This window comes from Mizuhopecten yessoensis, unplaced genomic scaffold (assembly GCF_002113885.1).
Source record: "Mizuhopecten yessoensis strain PY_sf001 unplaced genomic scaffold, ASM211388v2 scaffold716157, whole genome shotgun sequence".
In the NCBI taxonomy this organism is placed as follows: domain Eukaryota; kingdom Metazoa; phylum Mollusca; class Bivalvia; order Pectinida; family Pectinidae; genus Mizuhopecten; species Mizuhopecten yessoensis.
In genome coordinates, this window is record NW_018479976.1 from 189,285 (window position 1) to 205,915 (window position 16,631).

Sequence of the window (16,631 nt, forward strand, 5' to 3'; positions counted from 1 at the left end):
TGACGTAATTTCGTTTCGACCTTGATTTGGCGAGTGTCGTCGTTTTGACCTAGATTTTGCGAGTGTCATAGATAAAAAAAAGTGCTTACCCTTCGGAAACATATTGGTCTTATTCTCATTGTACTTTTTCAACACTTTTTGAGTTCTTAATACGGTCGACACTGATCTATTATCTTGTTTTGATTAAGATGAATGTCATAGATTCAGTAAAGATCGGCATACCTGTAGCTAACTACTTTTGGTATACACTGTCTCGGTATACCTGTAGCGGTATACCTGTAGCTAACTACTTTTGGTATACACTGTCTCGGTATACCTGTAGCGGTATACCTGTAGCTAACTACTGTGGGTATACACTGTCTCGGCATACCTGTAGTTAACTACTATTTGCATACACTGTCTCGGTATACCTGTAGCGGTATACCTGTAGCTAACTACTGTTGGTATACACTGTTTCGGCATACCTGTAGCTAACCACTGTTAGTATACACTGTCTCAGTATACCTGTAGCTAACTACTGTTGGTATACACTGTTTCGGCATACCTGTAGCTAAGCACTGTTAGTATACACTGTCTCAGTATACCTGTAGCTAACTACTGTTGGTATACACTGTTTTGGCATACCTGTAGCTAACTACTGTTGGTATACACTGTTTTGGCATACCTGTAGCTAACTACTGTTGGTATACACTGTTTTGGCATACCTGTAGCTAACTACTGTTGGTATACACTGTTTTGGCATACCTGTAGCTAACTACTGTTGGTATACACTGTTTCGGCATACCTGTAGCTAAGCACTGTTAGTATACACTGTCTCAGTATACCTGTAGCTAACTACTGTTGGTATACACTGTCTCGATATACCTGTAGCTAACTACTGTCTGTATACACTAGTACTGTCTCGGTATACCTGTAGCTAACTACTGTTGGTATACACTGTTTTGGCATACCTGTAGCTAACTACTGTTGGTATACACTGTCTCGGCATACCTATAGCTAACTACTGTAGTATACACTGTCTCGGTATACCTATAGCTAACTACTGTTGGTATACTGTTGGTATACACTGTCTCGGTATACCTGTAGCTAACTTCTGTTGGTATACACTGTCTCGGCATACCTGTAGCTTACTACTGTTAGTATACACTGTCTCGGCATACCTGTAGCGAACTACTGTTAGTATACACTGTCTCGGTATACCTGTAGCTAACTTCTGTTGGTATACACTGTCTCGGTATACCTATAGCTAACTACTGTTGGTATACTGTTGGTATACACTGTCTCGGTATACCTGTAGCTAACTTCTGTTGGTATACACTGTCTCGGCATACCTGTAGCTAACTACTGCTTGTATACACTGTCTCGGTATACCTGTAGCTAACTACCGTTTGTATACACTGTCTCGGCATACCTGTAGCTAACTACTGCTTGTATACACTGTCTCGGTATACCTGTAGCTAACTCCTGTTGGTATACACTGTCTCGGCATACCTGTAGCTTACTACTGTTAGTATACACTGTCTCGGCATACCTGTAGCTAACTACTGTTGGTATACTCTGTCTCGGTATACCTGTAGCTAACTACTGTTAGTATACACTGTCTAGGTATACCTGTAGCTAACTACTGTTAGTATACACTGTCTCGGGATACCTGTAGCTAACTACTGTAAGTATACACTGTCTCGGTATACCTATAGCTAACTACTGTTTGTATACACTGTCTCGGGATACCTATAGCTAACTACTGTTGGTATACACTGTCTACGTATACCTGTAGCTAACTACTGTTAGTATACACTGTCTCGGTATACCTATAGCTAACTACTGTTAGTATACACTGTCTCGGTATACCTATAGCTAACTACTGTTTGCATACACTGTCTCGGTATACCTATAGCTAACTACTGTTTGTATACACTGTCTCGGTATACCTATAGCTAACTACTGTTGGTATACACTGTCTAGGTATACCTGTAGCTAACTACTGTTAGTATACACTGTCTCGATATACCTGTAGCTAACTACTGTCTGTATACACTAGTACTGTCTCGGTATACCTGTAGCTAACTACTGTTTGTATACACTGTCTCGGTATACCTGTAGCTAACTACTGTTTAATCTTAATTAATTACCATCCTATACTAAAGCTGTAATGATTTCTCTATTTTCCGAGCAGCTTTCAAAAAAATACAGCAAATTTTCCTCTAGACAAGGGTTTCACAACAGAATTTTGTCCCCATTTGCAGGGGATGTGTTGACGAAAACAAAATAAGTCATGCCCCACAAGGCACCATATCCAAAAATTGGAAATATATATAGATATCATTCACTCAAAAAAATGTTCCTAAATTGAGATTAAACAAACAAAAAATTAAATAGGAGGTACGCAGCTACATGATGACAAGGATAGCTATCATATCTGTCAAGTTTTGCTGAAATCAGCCTAGTAGTTTGGAAGAAGTTGTCCGGACAAGAACTTTTCAATAAAGGGCCATAACTCCGTAAAAGGCGTCGGAATGCAAAAAAATACTTCATAGATGCAAACCGTCAGAGGGTAGTTACAATATCTGTAAACTATCGTTGAAATCGGTCCAGTAGTTTAGAAGATTGACTAAGGATTTTCAATAAAGGGCCATAGCTCAATATAAAGGGTTGGAATGAACACATATACCTGGATGCACAACATCAGGGGGAAGTTATCATATCTGAAAACTTCTGTTGAAAATGGCTCAGCAGTTGTGAAGGATATATCCGGACACTGATTTTTTCATGAAGGGCCATAACTACGTAAAATAATTGATTACCTGTTTCTTAGAGCGGGACAGTTTGGGAAAAGCGTTAGATGTTAATGGTACATGTAGGTAGTAATGATAGAGTAGTGAACATCCGTGTATGATGACAAGTTTAGTGTGTTGACGTCACTGTTTGTTGGTGGGTTGGAAAAGAAAATCGGACTGCGATCGAGATTGTTTTCCCTGGTATAACACCCCATAGTACTGTTTACATGCTGATATTTTAGGGTTTAACATCGCTTAACACTGTATTCTTTCTGATAATTTTGGTAATGATAATAGTAAATTGTTTTCCTGTTCCATTTCTCACACTATAGGTGCAAATAATTGGGTTATTTTATCTGCAAATTGTTTTTCCTTCGCATATTTATTAAATTCAATCCCTCGCCAAAATTCATCAGCATTGCAGTAAAATGTGTTCAGTAAGGTATGGAGTCTCCCCTCCACTGATACAGATATTGTGGTCTTTCTGTTCATGTGCGGATTCTAGCGGCATCCACGAATGCTGTTTTGATACAATTACCAACTTGATTGGTTCATGGAGAGTCTAATTAAGCCATTATTATCGTTCTTAGGAGTGTCAGTCACTCCATCAACAAACACACGTCGCCAAGTAATCAATGTTAATGCATTGCTCTGTTGACTCCGACGAATTGATGTACTTCAGTGTACTTCAGTATAATCTGGTGTACTTCAGTATAATCTGATGTACTTCAGTGTACTTCAGTATAATCTGATGTACTTCAGTGTACTTCGGTATAATCTGATGTACTTCAGTGTTCTTCAGTATAATCTGGTGTACTTCAGTGTACTTCAGTATAATCTGATGTACTTCAGTGTACTTCAGTATAAAATGGTGTACTTCAGTGTAATATGGTGTACTTAGTATACTTCAGTATAATCTGGTGCACTTCAGTGTTCTTCAGTTGAATATGATGTACTTCAGTGTACTTCAATATAATCTGATGTACTTCAGTATAAAATGGTGTACTTCAGTGTAATATGGTGTACTTAGTATACTTCAGTATAATCTGGTGCACTTCAGTGTTCTTCAGTTGAATATGATGTACTTCAGTGTACTTCAGTTTAATCTGATGTACTTCAGTGTACTTCAGTATAAAATGGTGTACTTCAGCGTAATATGGTGTACTTCAGTGTTCTTCAGTATAATCTGATGTACTTCAGTGTTCTTCAGTATAATCTGTTGTACTTCAGTGTACTTCAGTATCATCTGGTGTACTTCAGTGTTCTTCAGTTTAATATGATGTACTTCAGTGTACTTCAGTATAATCTGATGCACTTCAGTGTACTTCAGTATAATCTGATGTACTTCAGTATAAAATGGTGTACTTCAGTGTAATATGGTGTACTTCAGTGTTCTTCAGTATAATCTGATGTACTTAGTATACTTCAGTATAATCTGGTGCACTTCAGTGTTCTTCAGTTGAATATGATGTACTTCAGTGTACTTCAGTTTAATCTGATGTACTTCAGTGTACTTCAGTATAATCTGATGTACTTCAGTATACTTCAGTATAATCTGGTGCACTTCAGTGTTCTTCAGTTTAATATGATGTACTTCAGTGTACTTCAGTATAATATGATGTACTTCAGTGTACTTCAGTATAATCTGATGCACTTCAGTGTACTTCAGTATAATCTGATGTACTTCAGTGTACTTCAGTGTAAAATGGTGTACTTCAGTGTAATATGGTGTACTTCAGTGTACTTCAGTATAATCTGATGTACTTCAGTATACTTCAGTATAATCTGGTGCACTTCAGTGTTCTTCAGTTTAATATGATGTACTTCAGTGTACTTCAGTATAATCTGATGTACTTCAGTGTACTTCAGTATAATCTGATGTACTTCAGTGTACTTCAGTATAATCTGATGTACTTCAGTGTACTTCAGTGTAAAATGGTGTACTTCAGTGTAATATGGTGTACATCAGTGTACTTCAGTATAAATTGATGTACTTCAGTATACTTCAGTATTAAATGGTGTACTTCAGTGTAATATGGTGTACTTCAGTGTACTTCAGTATAATCTGATGTACTTCAGTATACTTCAGTATAATCTGATGTACTTCAGTGTACTTCAGTACATAATGGTGTTCTTCAGTATACTTAAGTATAAATTGATGTACTTCAGTGTTATTCAGTGTAATGCAGTGTTTTGATATACATCAGTATACTGCATTATAATCTGGTGTACTTCAGAGTACATGAGTGAAATTCGATGTATTCCGGTATCCTTCAGGTTGCATTCGTAAAACCATAATTGTGATCCTACTTGAATTTCTTGCTCATTCAAACACAAATTTTATTTGAGACAGTAATGATCAAAATCATAATAATGCAATGTATGAGAGGTACATATAAGTATACATGTAGCTAATAACTGTCCTCGTACCAGGTGTGTGTAAATAAAGTGGAGTGACTTTTGTCTCGGTATTTGTAGACAAAGTGGAGTGACAATTGTTTCGGTGTTTGTAGATAAAGTGGAGTGACGTTTGTCTCGGTGTTTGTAGATAAAGTGGAGTGACGTTTGTCTCGGTTTTTGTAGATAAAGTGGAGTGGCTTTTGTCTCGGTGTTTGTTGATAAAGTGGAGTGACGTTTGTCTCGGTGTTTGTAGATAAAGTGGAGTGACGTTTGTCTCGGTATTTGTAGATAAAGTGGAGTGACTTTTGTCTTGGTGTTTGTAGTTTAAGTGGAGTGACTTTTGTCTTGGTGTTTGTAGACAAAGCGGAGTGACTTTTGTCTCGGTGTTTGTAGATAAAGTGGAGTGACAAGTGTCTCGGTGTTTGTAGTTTAAGTGAAGTGACTTTTGTCGCGGTGTTTGTAGATAAAGTGGAGTGACTTTTGTCTTGGTGTTTGTAGTTTAAGTGGAGTGACTTTTGTCTCGGTGTTTGTAGATAAAGTGGAGTGGTTTTTGTCTCGGTGTTTGTAGATAATGTGGAGTGACGTTTGTCTCGGTGTTTGTAGATAATGTGAAGTGACTTTTATCTCAGTCTTTGTTGATAAAGTGGAGTGACGTTTGTCTCGGTGTTTGTAGATAAAGTGGAGTGACTTTTGTCTTGGTGTTTGTAGATAATGTGAAGTGACTTTTATCTCAGTGTTTGTAGATAAAGTGGAGTGACTTTTGTCTCGGTGTTTGTAGATAAAGTGGAGTGACGTTTGTCTTTGTGTTTGTAGTTTAAGTGGAGTGACGTTTGTCTCGGTGTTTGTAAATAAAGTGGAGTGACAATTGTCTCGATGTTTGTAGATAAAGTGGAGTGACTTTTGTCTTGGTGTTTGTAGTTTAAGTGGAGTGACGTTTGTCTCGGTGTTTGTAGATAAAGTGGAGTGACTTTTATCTCGGTGTTTGTAGATAAAGTTATGTGACGTTTGTCTTTGTGTTTGTAGATAAAGTGGTGTGACGTTTGTCACGGTGATTGAAGATAAAGTTATGTGACTTTAATCTTGGTGTTTGTAGATAAAGAGGAGTGACGTTTGTCTTGGTGTTTGTAGATAAAGTGGTGTGACGTTTGCCTTGGTGTTTGTAGATAAAGTGGGGTGACGTTTGTTTCGGTGTTTGTAGATAAAGTGGAGTGACGTTTGTTTTGATGTTTGTAGATAAAGTGGAGTGACGTCTGTCTCGGTGTTTGTAGATAAAGTTATGAGACGTTTGTCTTGGTGTTTGTAGATAAACTAGAGTGACTTTGTCTCAGTGTTTGTAGATAAAGTTGAGTGACGTTTGTCTCGGTGTTTGCAGATAAAGTAGAGTGACGTTTGGTTCAGTGTTTGTAGATAAAGTGGAGTGAATCTTGTCTCGGTGTTTGTAGATAAAGTGGAGTGAATCTTGTCTCGGTGTTTGTAGATAAATTGGAGTGACGTTTTTTGTGTTTGTTGATAAATTGACGTGTCTCTCAGCATTTGTAGTTTAATTTGAGTGACGTTTGTCTCTGGTTATATAGATAGAGCTGAGTGACGTTTGTCTCTGGTTATATAGACAGAGTTGAGTGACGTTTGTCTCTTGTTATATAGACAGAGCTGAGTGACGTTTGTCTCTGGTTATATAGATAGAGCTGAGTGACGTTTGTCTCTGGTTATATAGATAGAGCTGAATGACGTTTGTCTCTGGTTATATAGATAGAGCTGAGTGCCTTTGTCTCTGGTTATATAGATAGAGCTGAGTGACGTTTGTCTCTGGTTATATAGACAGAGTTGAGTGACGTTTGTCTCTTGTTATATAGACAGAGCTGAGTGACGTTTGTCTCTGGTTATATAGATAGAGCTGAGTGACGTTTGTCTCTGTGTTTGTTATGGATCCTCTTTTTAGATTAGCTCTCTCAGTATCCTGAGAATAGAAAGCTAGGTTTATATATTGAGTTAAATGTAGAACATTTTGATGCAAGGCTAACTGGCATCAAATAATGTGTATGTGTGTTTATGTGTCATCACTACAGCTTAATTATTTCTGAAGGTTACCGAATATGTACCAATAACAATCTGTCGTCAGGAATCATAATTGGAATCGCTGCGTTATATTTATCTATACTATAATGTTTACATCCATCTTCTGTACATCAGTTTGTAGACTTGATTACACCGCTTCCAGATAGGAAAGATAAACCTCGGGGTGTTTAATTTAGTGGAAAATGATTTTTCTTTGTATTGCAGAGCTTCAAGGCTTTGAGCTTGTATGAAGAGAAAACCAGGACACAACACTGACATAGGCTAGGCTGCTCCACGATCTCTGTGTGTTCGGGCGAAGTACTAACATATATATTCTTAAAACTGTGTATAGGCGAAAGACAGCCTGACGGATACCTGAGGTTTGGTTCTTTCAGACACATCACTTTATACTTAAATAAAGGACACCCACCCCTTCCCTTTCTTCTTTTAATAAATAATAATAATAATAATAATAATTCGAGGTTCTTTTATACCGCTTTATCACAACCTAGATTGAAGGTCGTCTCAAAGCGGTTCACAAATTATTATCCGTGGTTATAGAGAATTTGCAACCAGCCAACATCTTTCTCAACTCCCTTGGGAGCATACAGCCGGTGATGTCATTTCGGCGCTTACAGCTAGCATTCAACAGTTCTAGCATTGCCAAACCACGTACTTATTTACAGCTGAGTAGACTGGAACAAGCGGAGTAAAGTATCTTGCTCAAAGATACAACACAGTGTCGTGACGTGAGTCGAACCCGCAACCCTTCGGTCAGGAGCCCGGCGTCCTACCACTAGACTACCGTAAATGACAATGAAGTAAACATTATCCCCGCTCTCTACACCTAATTGGAGACGATTACATGAGAGATATAAAGGAATAATTCCAATGAACATAACAGCTCTGAGAGGTGTGCACTATTCATCACACAAAACCCCAATTAATATCTAATTACCAATATAAGCTGCAGCTCGATTAATCCCTAACGTTCGGAGGCAAAACCTATTACCTTGTTAGAAAAATTGTAGTTAAACAAATTACACAATATGTTTTACATTATAAATAGGTTATTGACTCCTAAGAGAAACAAATTCTCTGCAAGACAATTAAACAACTTACTTAAGAACTGGTAAAGTCATCAATCTTTAACCATAGTTCTCCCTAGCCCAATAATCACTTCCTCGTAACACTCAATAACGTCTTTGCCGTTTTACACTGTAATTACTTTAACTGGTGGATCCGGAAGTAAGGTGCTATAACAAAGGTGCGCATTTCAACCGCACACACGCGTTCACGAATGCACAAGATGCCTATCTCTGTGGCGTACATGTATGCCGTGTACTGACATGGCTAGCAGTTATAGAACAGGGCTTGTCAGGTCTCACAAATCGTTTTATTGAGTGAGACATATCTTCAAGATCGTGTTTTCAACAACGTTTTAAAACTAAAGTGCCAATTAATGTAAACACCGTGCTTTCTTAAGCGTCAGGCGCACGCTGATTTCTAAATACGGTTTTGTCATAGAGATGGGATTTCGCATATGAACATTTTAATATTGCAGAATATATTTCTAAGAACCGTGTACTTGAGATAGCGGTGAAGCATTCGGACATCTCGTTTGTATGAATGGACAGAATTACAGAATGGCTTCAATTGAGCTCCGTAAGACAGGAAACGTCTGGCGGCGAATTGGGTCTTTCACTGATGTGAACACAGCAATCAGGGCTGGAAGGCGTCTCGGGCACTGCATCTCGTACACTGATTGAAATGTTCGCAATACTCTTGCAACGGACCTAGGATGGTTTGTTCACATTCAGCATCACCGTTCGGAATACTAGAGCGATGGACTTTTGTTACATTGTAAGGGCACAAGTAGCTGAAACATCTTGAGAAGAAAATCGATTTGAGTAGATACGTGTTGACAGTCGTAACAACGTGTAATGTATCAAATAAACAGGCAGCCTCCCGGGGGGAGGGGATCGTATCAATGGTCGCCATATAGTCAGTGATAATACAACACACCAGTGACAATCATTCGTACAGCTAGCAAGCTAGAAAATAATTACTCAGCTCTAATCTAGTTTAAATCTTATTGGTGTTTTTGATTTAGTGTGGTGATACTAGATTGAGCCCGATAATTCTGGGATTCCTAGCCACTAAATACCATCGAAGTAAGTACACTGCTTACAGGTTCATACAGTTATAACTGGTGGTTATAAACAGGTTGTTGGTTATAGTTATAATAGTGGTGGTTATAAACAGGTTGTTGGTTATAGTTATAACTGATGGTTATACACAGATTGCTGGTTATAGTTATAATAGTGGTGGTTATACACAGGTTGTTGGTTATAGTTATAACTGATGGTTGTACACAGATTGCTGGTTATAGTTATAATAGGGGTGGTTATACACAGGTTGTTGGTTATAGTTATAACTGATGGTTGTACACAGATTGCTGGTTATAGTTATAATAGTGGTGGTTATAAACAGGTTGTTGGTTATAGTTATAATAGTGGTGCTTATAAACATATTGTTATTTATAGTTATAATACTGGTAGTTATAAACAGGTTGTTGGTTATAGTTATAATAATGGTGGTTACACACAGGTTGTTGGTTATAGTTATAATAGTGGTGGTTATAAACAGGTTGTTAGTTATAGTTATAATAGTGGTGGTTTTAAACAGGTTGTTGGTTATAGTTATAACTGGTGGTTATACACAGGTTGTTGGTTATAGTTATAACTGGTGGTTATACACAGGTTGTTGGTTATAGTTATAACTGGTGGTTTTACACAGGTTACTGGTTATAGTTATAATAGTGGTGGTTATAAACAGGTTGTTGGTTATAGTTATAATAATGGTGCTTATAAACATATTGTTATTTAAAGTTATAATAGTGGTAGTTATAAACAGGTTGTTGGTTATAGTTATAATAATGGTGGTTATACACAGGTTGTTGGTTATAGTTATAATAGTGGTGGTTATACACAGGTTGTTGGTTATAGTTATAACTAGTTGTTATTAACAGGTTGTTGTTTATAGTTATAATAGTGGTGGTTATAAACAGGTTGTTGGTTATAGTTATAACTAGTGGTGGGTTGGTTATAGTTATAATAATGGTGGCTATACACAGGTTGTTGGTTATAGTTATAACAGGGGGTTATAAACAGGTTGTTAGTTATAGTTATAATAGTGGTGGTTATACACAGGTTGTTGGTTATAGTTATAATAGTGGTGGCTATACACAGGTTACTGGTTATAGTTATAATAGTGGTGGTTATACACAGGTTGTTGGTTATAGTTATAACAGGTGGTTATAAACAGGTTGTTAGTTATAGTTATAATAGTGGTGGCTATACACAGGTTGTTTGTTATAGTTATAACTGATGGTTATAAACAGGTTGTTGGTTATAGTTATAATAATGGTGGCTATACACAGGTTGTTGGTTATAGTTATAACTGATGGTTATAAACAGGTTGTTGGTTATATTTGTAACTATTGATCGTTATAAAAAGGTTGATAGTTATAGTTATAATAGTGGTGGTTATACACAGGTTGTTGGTTATAGTTATACTAGTGGTGGTTATACACAGGTTGTTGGTTATAGTTATACTAGTGGTGGTTATACACAGGTTGTTGGTTATAGTTATACTAGTGGTGGTTATACACAGGTTGTTGGTTATAGTTAAAACTGGTGGTTATACACAGGTTGTTGGTTATAGTTAAAACTGGTGGTTATACACAGGTTGTTGGTTATAGTTAAAACTGGTGGTTATACACAGGTTGTTGGTTATAGTTAAAACTGGTGGTTATACACAGGTTGTTGGTTATAGTTAAAACTGGTGGTTATACACAGGTTGTTGGTTATAGTTAAAACTGGTGGTTATACACAGGTTGTTGGTTATAGTTATACTAGTGGTGGTTATACACAGGTTGTTGGTTATAGTTAAAACTGGTGGTTATACACAGGTTGTTGGTTATAGTTAAAACTGGTGGTTATACACAGGTTGTTGGTTATAGTTATAATCAGGTTGTTGGTTATAGTTATAACTGGCGGTTATACACAGGTTGTTGGTTATAGTTATACTAGTGGTGGTTATACACAGGTTGTTGGTTATAGTTAAAACTGGTGGTTATACACAGGTTGTTGGTTATAGTTATAATCAGGTTGTTGGTTATAGTTATAACTGGCGGTTATACACAGGTTGTTGGTTATAGTTATACTAGTGGTGGTTATACACAGGTTGTTGGTTATAGTTATAACTGATGGTTATAAACAGGTTGTTGGTTATAGTTATAACTGGGGGTTATACACAGGTTGTTGGTTATAGTTATACTAGTGGTGGTTATACACAGGTTGTTGGTTATAGTTAAAACTGGTGGTTATACACAGGTTGTTGGTTATAGTTAAAACTGGTGGTTATACACAGGTTGTTGGTTATAGTTAAAACTGGTGGTTATACACAGGTTGTTGGTTATAGTTATACTAGTGGTGGTTATACACAGGTTGTTGGTTATAGTTAAAACTGGTGGTTATACACAGGTTGTTGGTTATAGTTAAAACTGGTGGTTATACACAGGTTGTTGGTTATAGTTAAAACTGGTGGTTATACACAGGTTGTTGGTTATAGTTATAACTGATGGTTATAAACAGGTTGTTGGTTATAGTTATAATAGTGGTGGCTATACACAGGTTACTGGTTATAGTTATAATAGTGGTGGTTATACACAGATTGTTGGTTAAAGTTATAATAGTGGTGGTTATAAACAGGTCGTTGGTTATAGTTATAACTGGTGGTTATACACAGGTTGTTGGTTATAGTTATAATAGTGGTGGTTATAAACAGGTTGTTGGTTATAGTTATAACTGGCGGTTATACACAGGTTGTTGGTTATAGTTATAATAATGGTGGTTATAAACAGGTTGATAGTTATAGTTATAACTGGCGTTGGTTATACACAGGTTGTTGTTTATAGTTATAACTGGTGGGTATAAACAGGTTGATAGTTATAGTTATAACTGGTGGTAATAAACAGGTTGTTGGTTAAAGTTATAACTAGTTGTGGTTATAAACAGGTTGTTGGTTATAGTTATAACTAGTGGTGGTTATACACAGATTGTTGGTTATAGTAATAACTAGCGATCGTTATAAATAGGTTGATGGTTAAAGTTATAACTAGTGGTCGTTATAAATAGGTTGATGGTTAAAGTTAAAATAGTGGTGGCTATAAACAGGTTGACAGTTAAAGTTATAACTAGTGGTCATTATTAACAGGTTGACAGTTATAGTTATAACTAGTGGTTGTTATAAACAGGTTGATGGTTATAGTTTTAATAGTGGTGGTTATACACAGGTTTAAGTTATGGATGTAATAGTGGTACTGATAAACAGATGTTGGTTATAGATATAATAGTTGTGGTTACACACAGGTTGATCGTTATAGTTATAATTTGTGGTGGTAATAAACAGGTTTTAGTTATGGATGTAATAGTGGTGGTTATAAACAGGTTGATGGTTATTGTTAAAATTTGTGGTTGTTATAAACAGGTTGATAGTTATTGTTATAATACTGGTAGTTTAAACAGGTTGATGATTAAAGTTATAATAGTGGTGGTTATAAAAAGATGTATAAGTAGCAGGCATAGCAGGTAGCTATAGATAGGTATCAAATTATAGACAGGTGTTCGTTATAGACAGGTGATAGCTACACTGTATAGACATTTGATAGTTATAGACATGTAATAACTAAAGAGAGATGAACCCATAGACAGGTGCTAGTTATACACAGGTAATAGCTAGACAGATGAACCCATAGACAGGTGCTAGGTATACACAGGTAATAGCTAGACAGATGAACCCATAGACAGGTGCTAGTTGTACACAGGTAATAGCTAGACAGATGAAACTATAGACAGGGGTCAGGGATATGTTTGGACAAATTGTAATTATAGACAGGTAATAGTTAGTGACATGGACCAGTTATAGGCTTGGGAAGGTGGTAGTTTTATTGACAGGTGATGATTAAAGACAGTTTATAGTAATAGTCAGGTAATATATACAGACAGGTGTCATTTATACGTTTGACAGTGGTAGCTACAGACAGGTTACAGACAACCAGTAGTTCGTACAATTATACCACAGGTATTCACAGACAGTGAGTGTTATAGAAAATTATTCGGTAAAGGCAGTGGTATTTACGTCAAATATTTGTATTAGTTACAAGACTAATGGTGAATTCACCATACCAGCGTTTTTGATTGGTTAGAGCAAAATATTCGTTTCTTGTTCAAGACGGCTATGCAGGCCGCTTAGCGAATTCTAAGCATACTATATTTCCGCTTCAGTGTTGCTCCTACAAAACAGCGAACACTTTCGTAAAGGTGACACTGGTTGATACTTTTTGATAGCGTGCACAATTCAGTTAAACGGTTCCTGTTTCGAGGTCAATATGGAAACGCTTCTCCCTAATTCCCTGTTACTGACCGTCGTGAAATGGAGGCTGAGATTGGTCCATTACAGTTTAACGTTGATTTGGAGATTTCCGAGGAGCTTAGAATGCTTGGCTGTCATATCAGTGTGTTTAAATTTGTTTATGACTGAAAGGCTCTTCAATCTCTTTAATTTTAATCGATTTTCAGATTTATATGGTTCTTCTGCTATATTCTTATTTCCTTTTGATTTAGTTTAACATCCTTTGACAAACATTTATTAAATAACACATATGATAAACGTACATGGGCTGTTTGCTATAGCATATCATTTCGTTATGCCGTTCTATGTCTTACAGGTGGTGTAAGATCCTACTGCAAGTAGAGTATGACCGCAACACAGAAAACACTTTTCATTCATTAAATTACCTTCTGAACCTACTACAACCATGAATGAAGAATGATTGTTACGCTAGAAACAGATGATTGAGCTTGATCCTAAATATTATACAGTGGTAAGGCGTCACTTGGCCAAAAATAAATCAATTATCTTGCCTAGTTTAAGTGCAAGCCTGTAGTACGTACTTACCTTTGAATGTAAATGTCCTTAGATGGTCCGTCGTGAACGGTACGTGTGCTGAATGACGTGTTATTCCATTTACAAGGCACTAATTTACACACTAATATTCGACGTTTGTAAAACAACCACCTCCAAAGTGACAGCTTCGGACTGCTATATGAGCACGTACCCAGACCGTATGTTGCTGTACGGGGCTACATATCCAGGGAAAATAACCATACACCAGGTCCAACGACCGTTAACACAAATGATAAAAACACAATTACCGGCGGCACAACGTCACTAATTGCCAAACACGTGTCTTCGATCGTGCGTTGTCGAACTCTTTTCTTCGATCGCATACGTTACCGAACTCTTGTCCCCGATTGTCGCGTTTTTCGAATAATTGTCTTCAATTATGTGGCAGACCTCCTGTTTTCGATCATGCATTCCCGCTATAGGAACCTGTACAAGTTCACAGCGGGACCTACACCTCGCGCTGCCAAAATGATTAATGCACAATATGCGGATGTGACGGTTACCAATAACCAGCGCTGTGCCAGCCGAGCTGTCCGCTATCAAAGTCTATTACTCCTCTAACCAGTCCACCTACTCTCGGATTCTTGACCATATGTCAAACATTGACCACTGTCCGTGTATGCTCTTAGAAGAAGTTTTCGTTTATTCAATACTCTCATCTGCTGTGTATATGTGTTAGATATTTCTGTAGAGCGTGCGTATGCTGCCACACGGCTGCCGACGTTTGGCCGAGATGCTATAGGCCGAGTGTTGATTAGAGACAACACAGCGCACGTCTAAGCGTCTACTTACCTACACTGTTCGGTGATGTTTGAGCGTGAATCAAAAGTATGACACTAATCAGTGACATCTATCAAGTAGTTTTAAAGATTTGTCAGATCTGTATATTTATACACGGTTTTTGTAACATAAGTGAAATATAACACACCGGACAACTGATATGATACCTGAACAAACGGCGACAAAGGTGGCTGACGAATGGGAATGAGATGTTGATTTTGGAACGACTGGCAGACGCAGGAAGGGAGAGGTGGATCTTCGGACGACTGGCAGGCGCGGGGAAGGGATACGTTGATCTTCGGACGACTGACAGGCCTGGGGAAGGGATAAGTTGATCTCAGGACGACTTTCAGACGCAGAAAGGGATAATTTGATCCTAGGACGACTGGCAGGCGTGGGAAGGGGGAGGTTGATCTTATGACAACTGGCAGGCGTGGGAAGGGAGAGTCTGATCTTGGGACGACTAGCAGGCGTGGGGAGGGAGAGGTTGATCTTAGGTCGACTGACAGGCGTGGGAAGGGAGAGGTTGGTCTTAGAACGACTGAGAGGCGGAAGGGATAAGTTGGTCATAGGATGACTGGCTGTCGCAAGGAGGGATATGTTGCTCTGGGACGAATGAGAGGCGCGAGAAGGAAGATGTTGATCTGAGGACGACGGGCATGCACAAGAAGGGATACAATTATCCTAGTACGATTGGCAGGCGCGGGAAGGGAGGGGTTGATCTTGGGACGACTGACTGGCGCGGGAAGAGAGATGTTGCTCTAGGACGAGTGAGAGGCGCTCGAAGGAAGATGTTGATCCTGGGACAACGGGCATGCGCGGGAAGGGATAAGTTCATCTTCGGACGATTGTCAGGCGCGGGAAAGGGAAAAGTTCATTTGAATGTCTGGTCCAATGAGAAAGGATACAGAGAAGTGTCGGGCTCGCATAACTACAAATGTACATAAAATGAGCAGCAAGTTTTTCATACGATTGCAATCCCTAATCTAAGTCTAATCGTGTTAAAATGTAGACAGTGCCTCTGAATAACTTAAATGTGTTAATACTGACAGATTTGTATTTAATAAATTCTATAGGTATTGTATTCGGAAAATTTGTACATATAAAGCTGATAGCATATTTATAAGCGGTAAAGAGTCAAAGGGTTTTGCTCGCCGGTTCGCCTTGGAAATTACCATTGACAACAACTGGAGGCTGTGACACTCTTATATGCTATTTAACCTGTCAAATAAGGTCATTTGCAACCTCTGTAAGGTATTCACATCTATAAATCTAAACAGTAGTTGTCACTGGTGATGAACGTAAAAAATTACAGCAGTGGCTCAAAGACTAACATGTACTACAGGAATCAGCTGCGAAACACGAAAAATGTACACTCAGATGAATTGCAAACGTGGAAAAAGTTGAATCTCATCTTTGATAAGCCAGGAAAAGTGGATAATTTAATGAGTAACAGACCGGAAAAATGCTATTTAATTTTTGTGGCAGACAAGGGCAATAGGAAGCAGACCCCGGAAATGCTGGTTCTTTGGGACAGATCCGGGAAATAAATAACAGACACGTGAAATGCTGTTTTATTGTTGTGGC

At 37.9% G+C, this 16,631-nt stretch overlaps 1 protein-coding gene across 1 annotated transcript in view; it reads right to left on the reverse strand.

Moving 5' to 3' along the window:
- Nucleotides 1-14,740, reverse strand: part of LOC110441883 (neprilysin-like) — a 97,469-nt gene extending 82,729 nt beyond the window's left edge. The window contains exon 1 of the mRNA XM_021485168.1: nucleotides 14,256-14,740. The gene's annotated coding sequence lies outside the window, so the exon portion shown is untranslated. The remainder of the gene's footprint in view (nucleotides 1-14,255) is intronic.
- Between the last annotated feature and the right edge of the window lie 1,891 nt (nucleotides 14,741-16,631).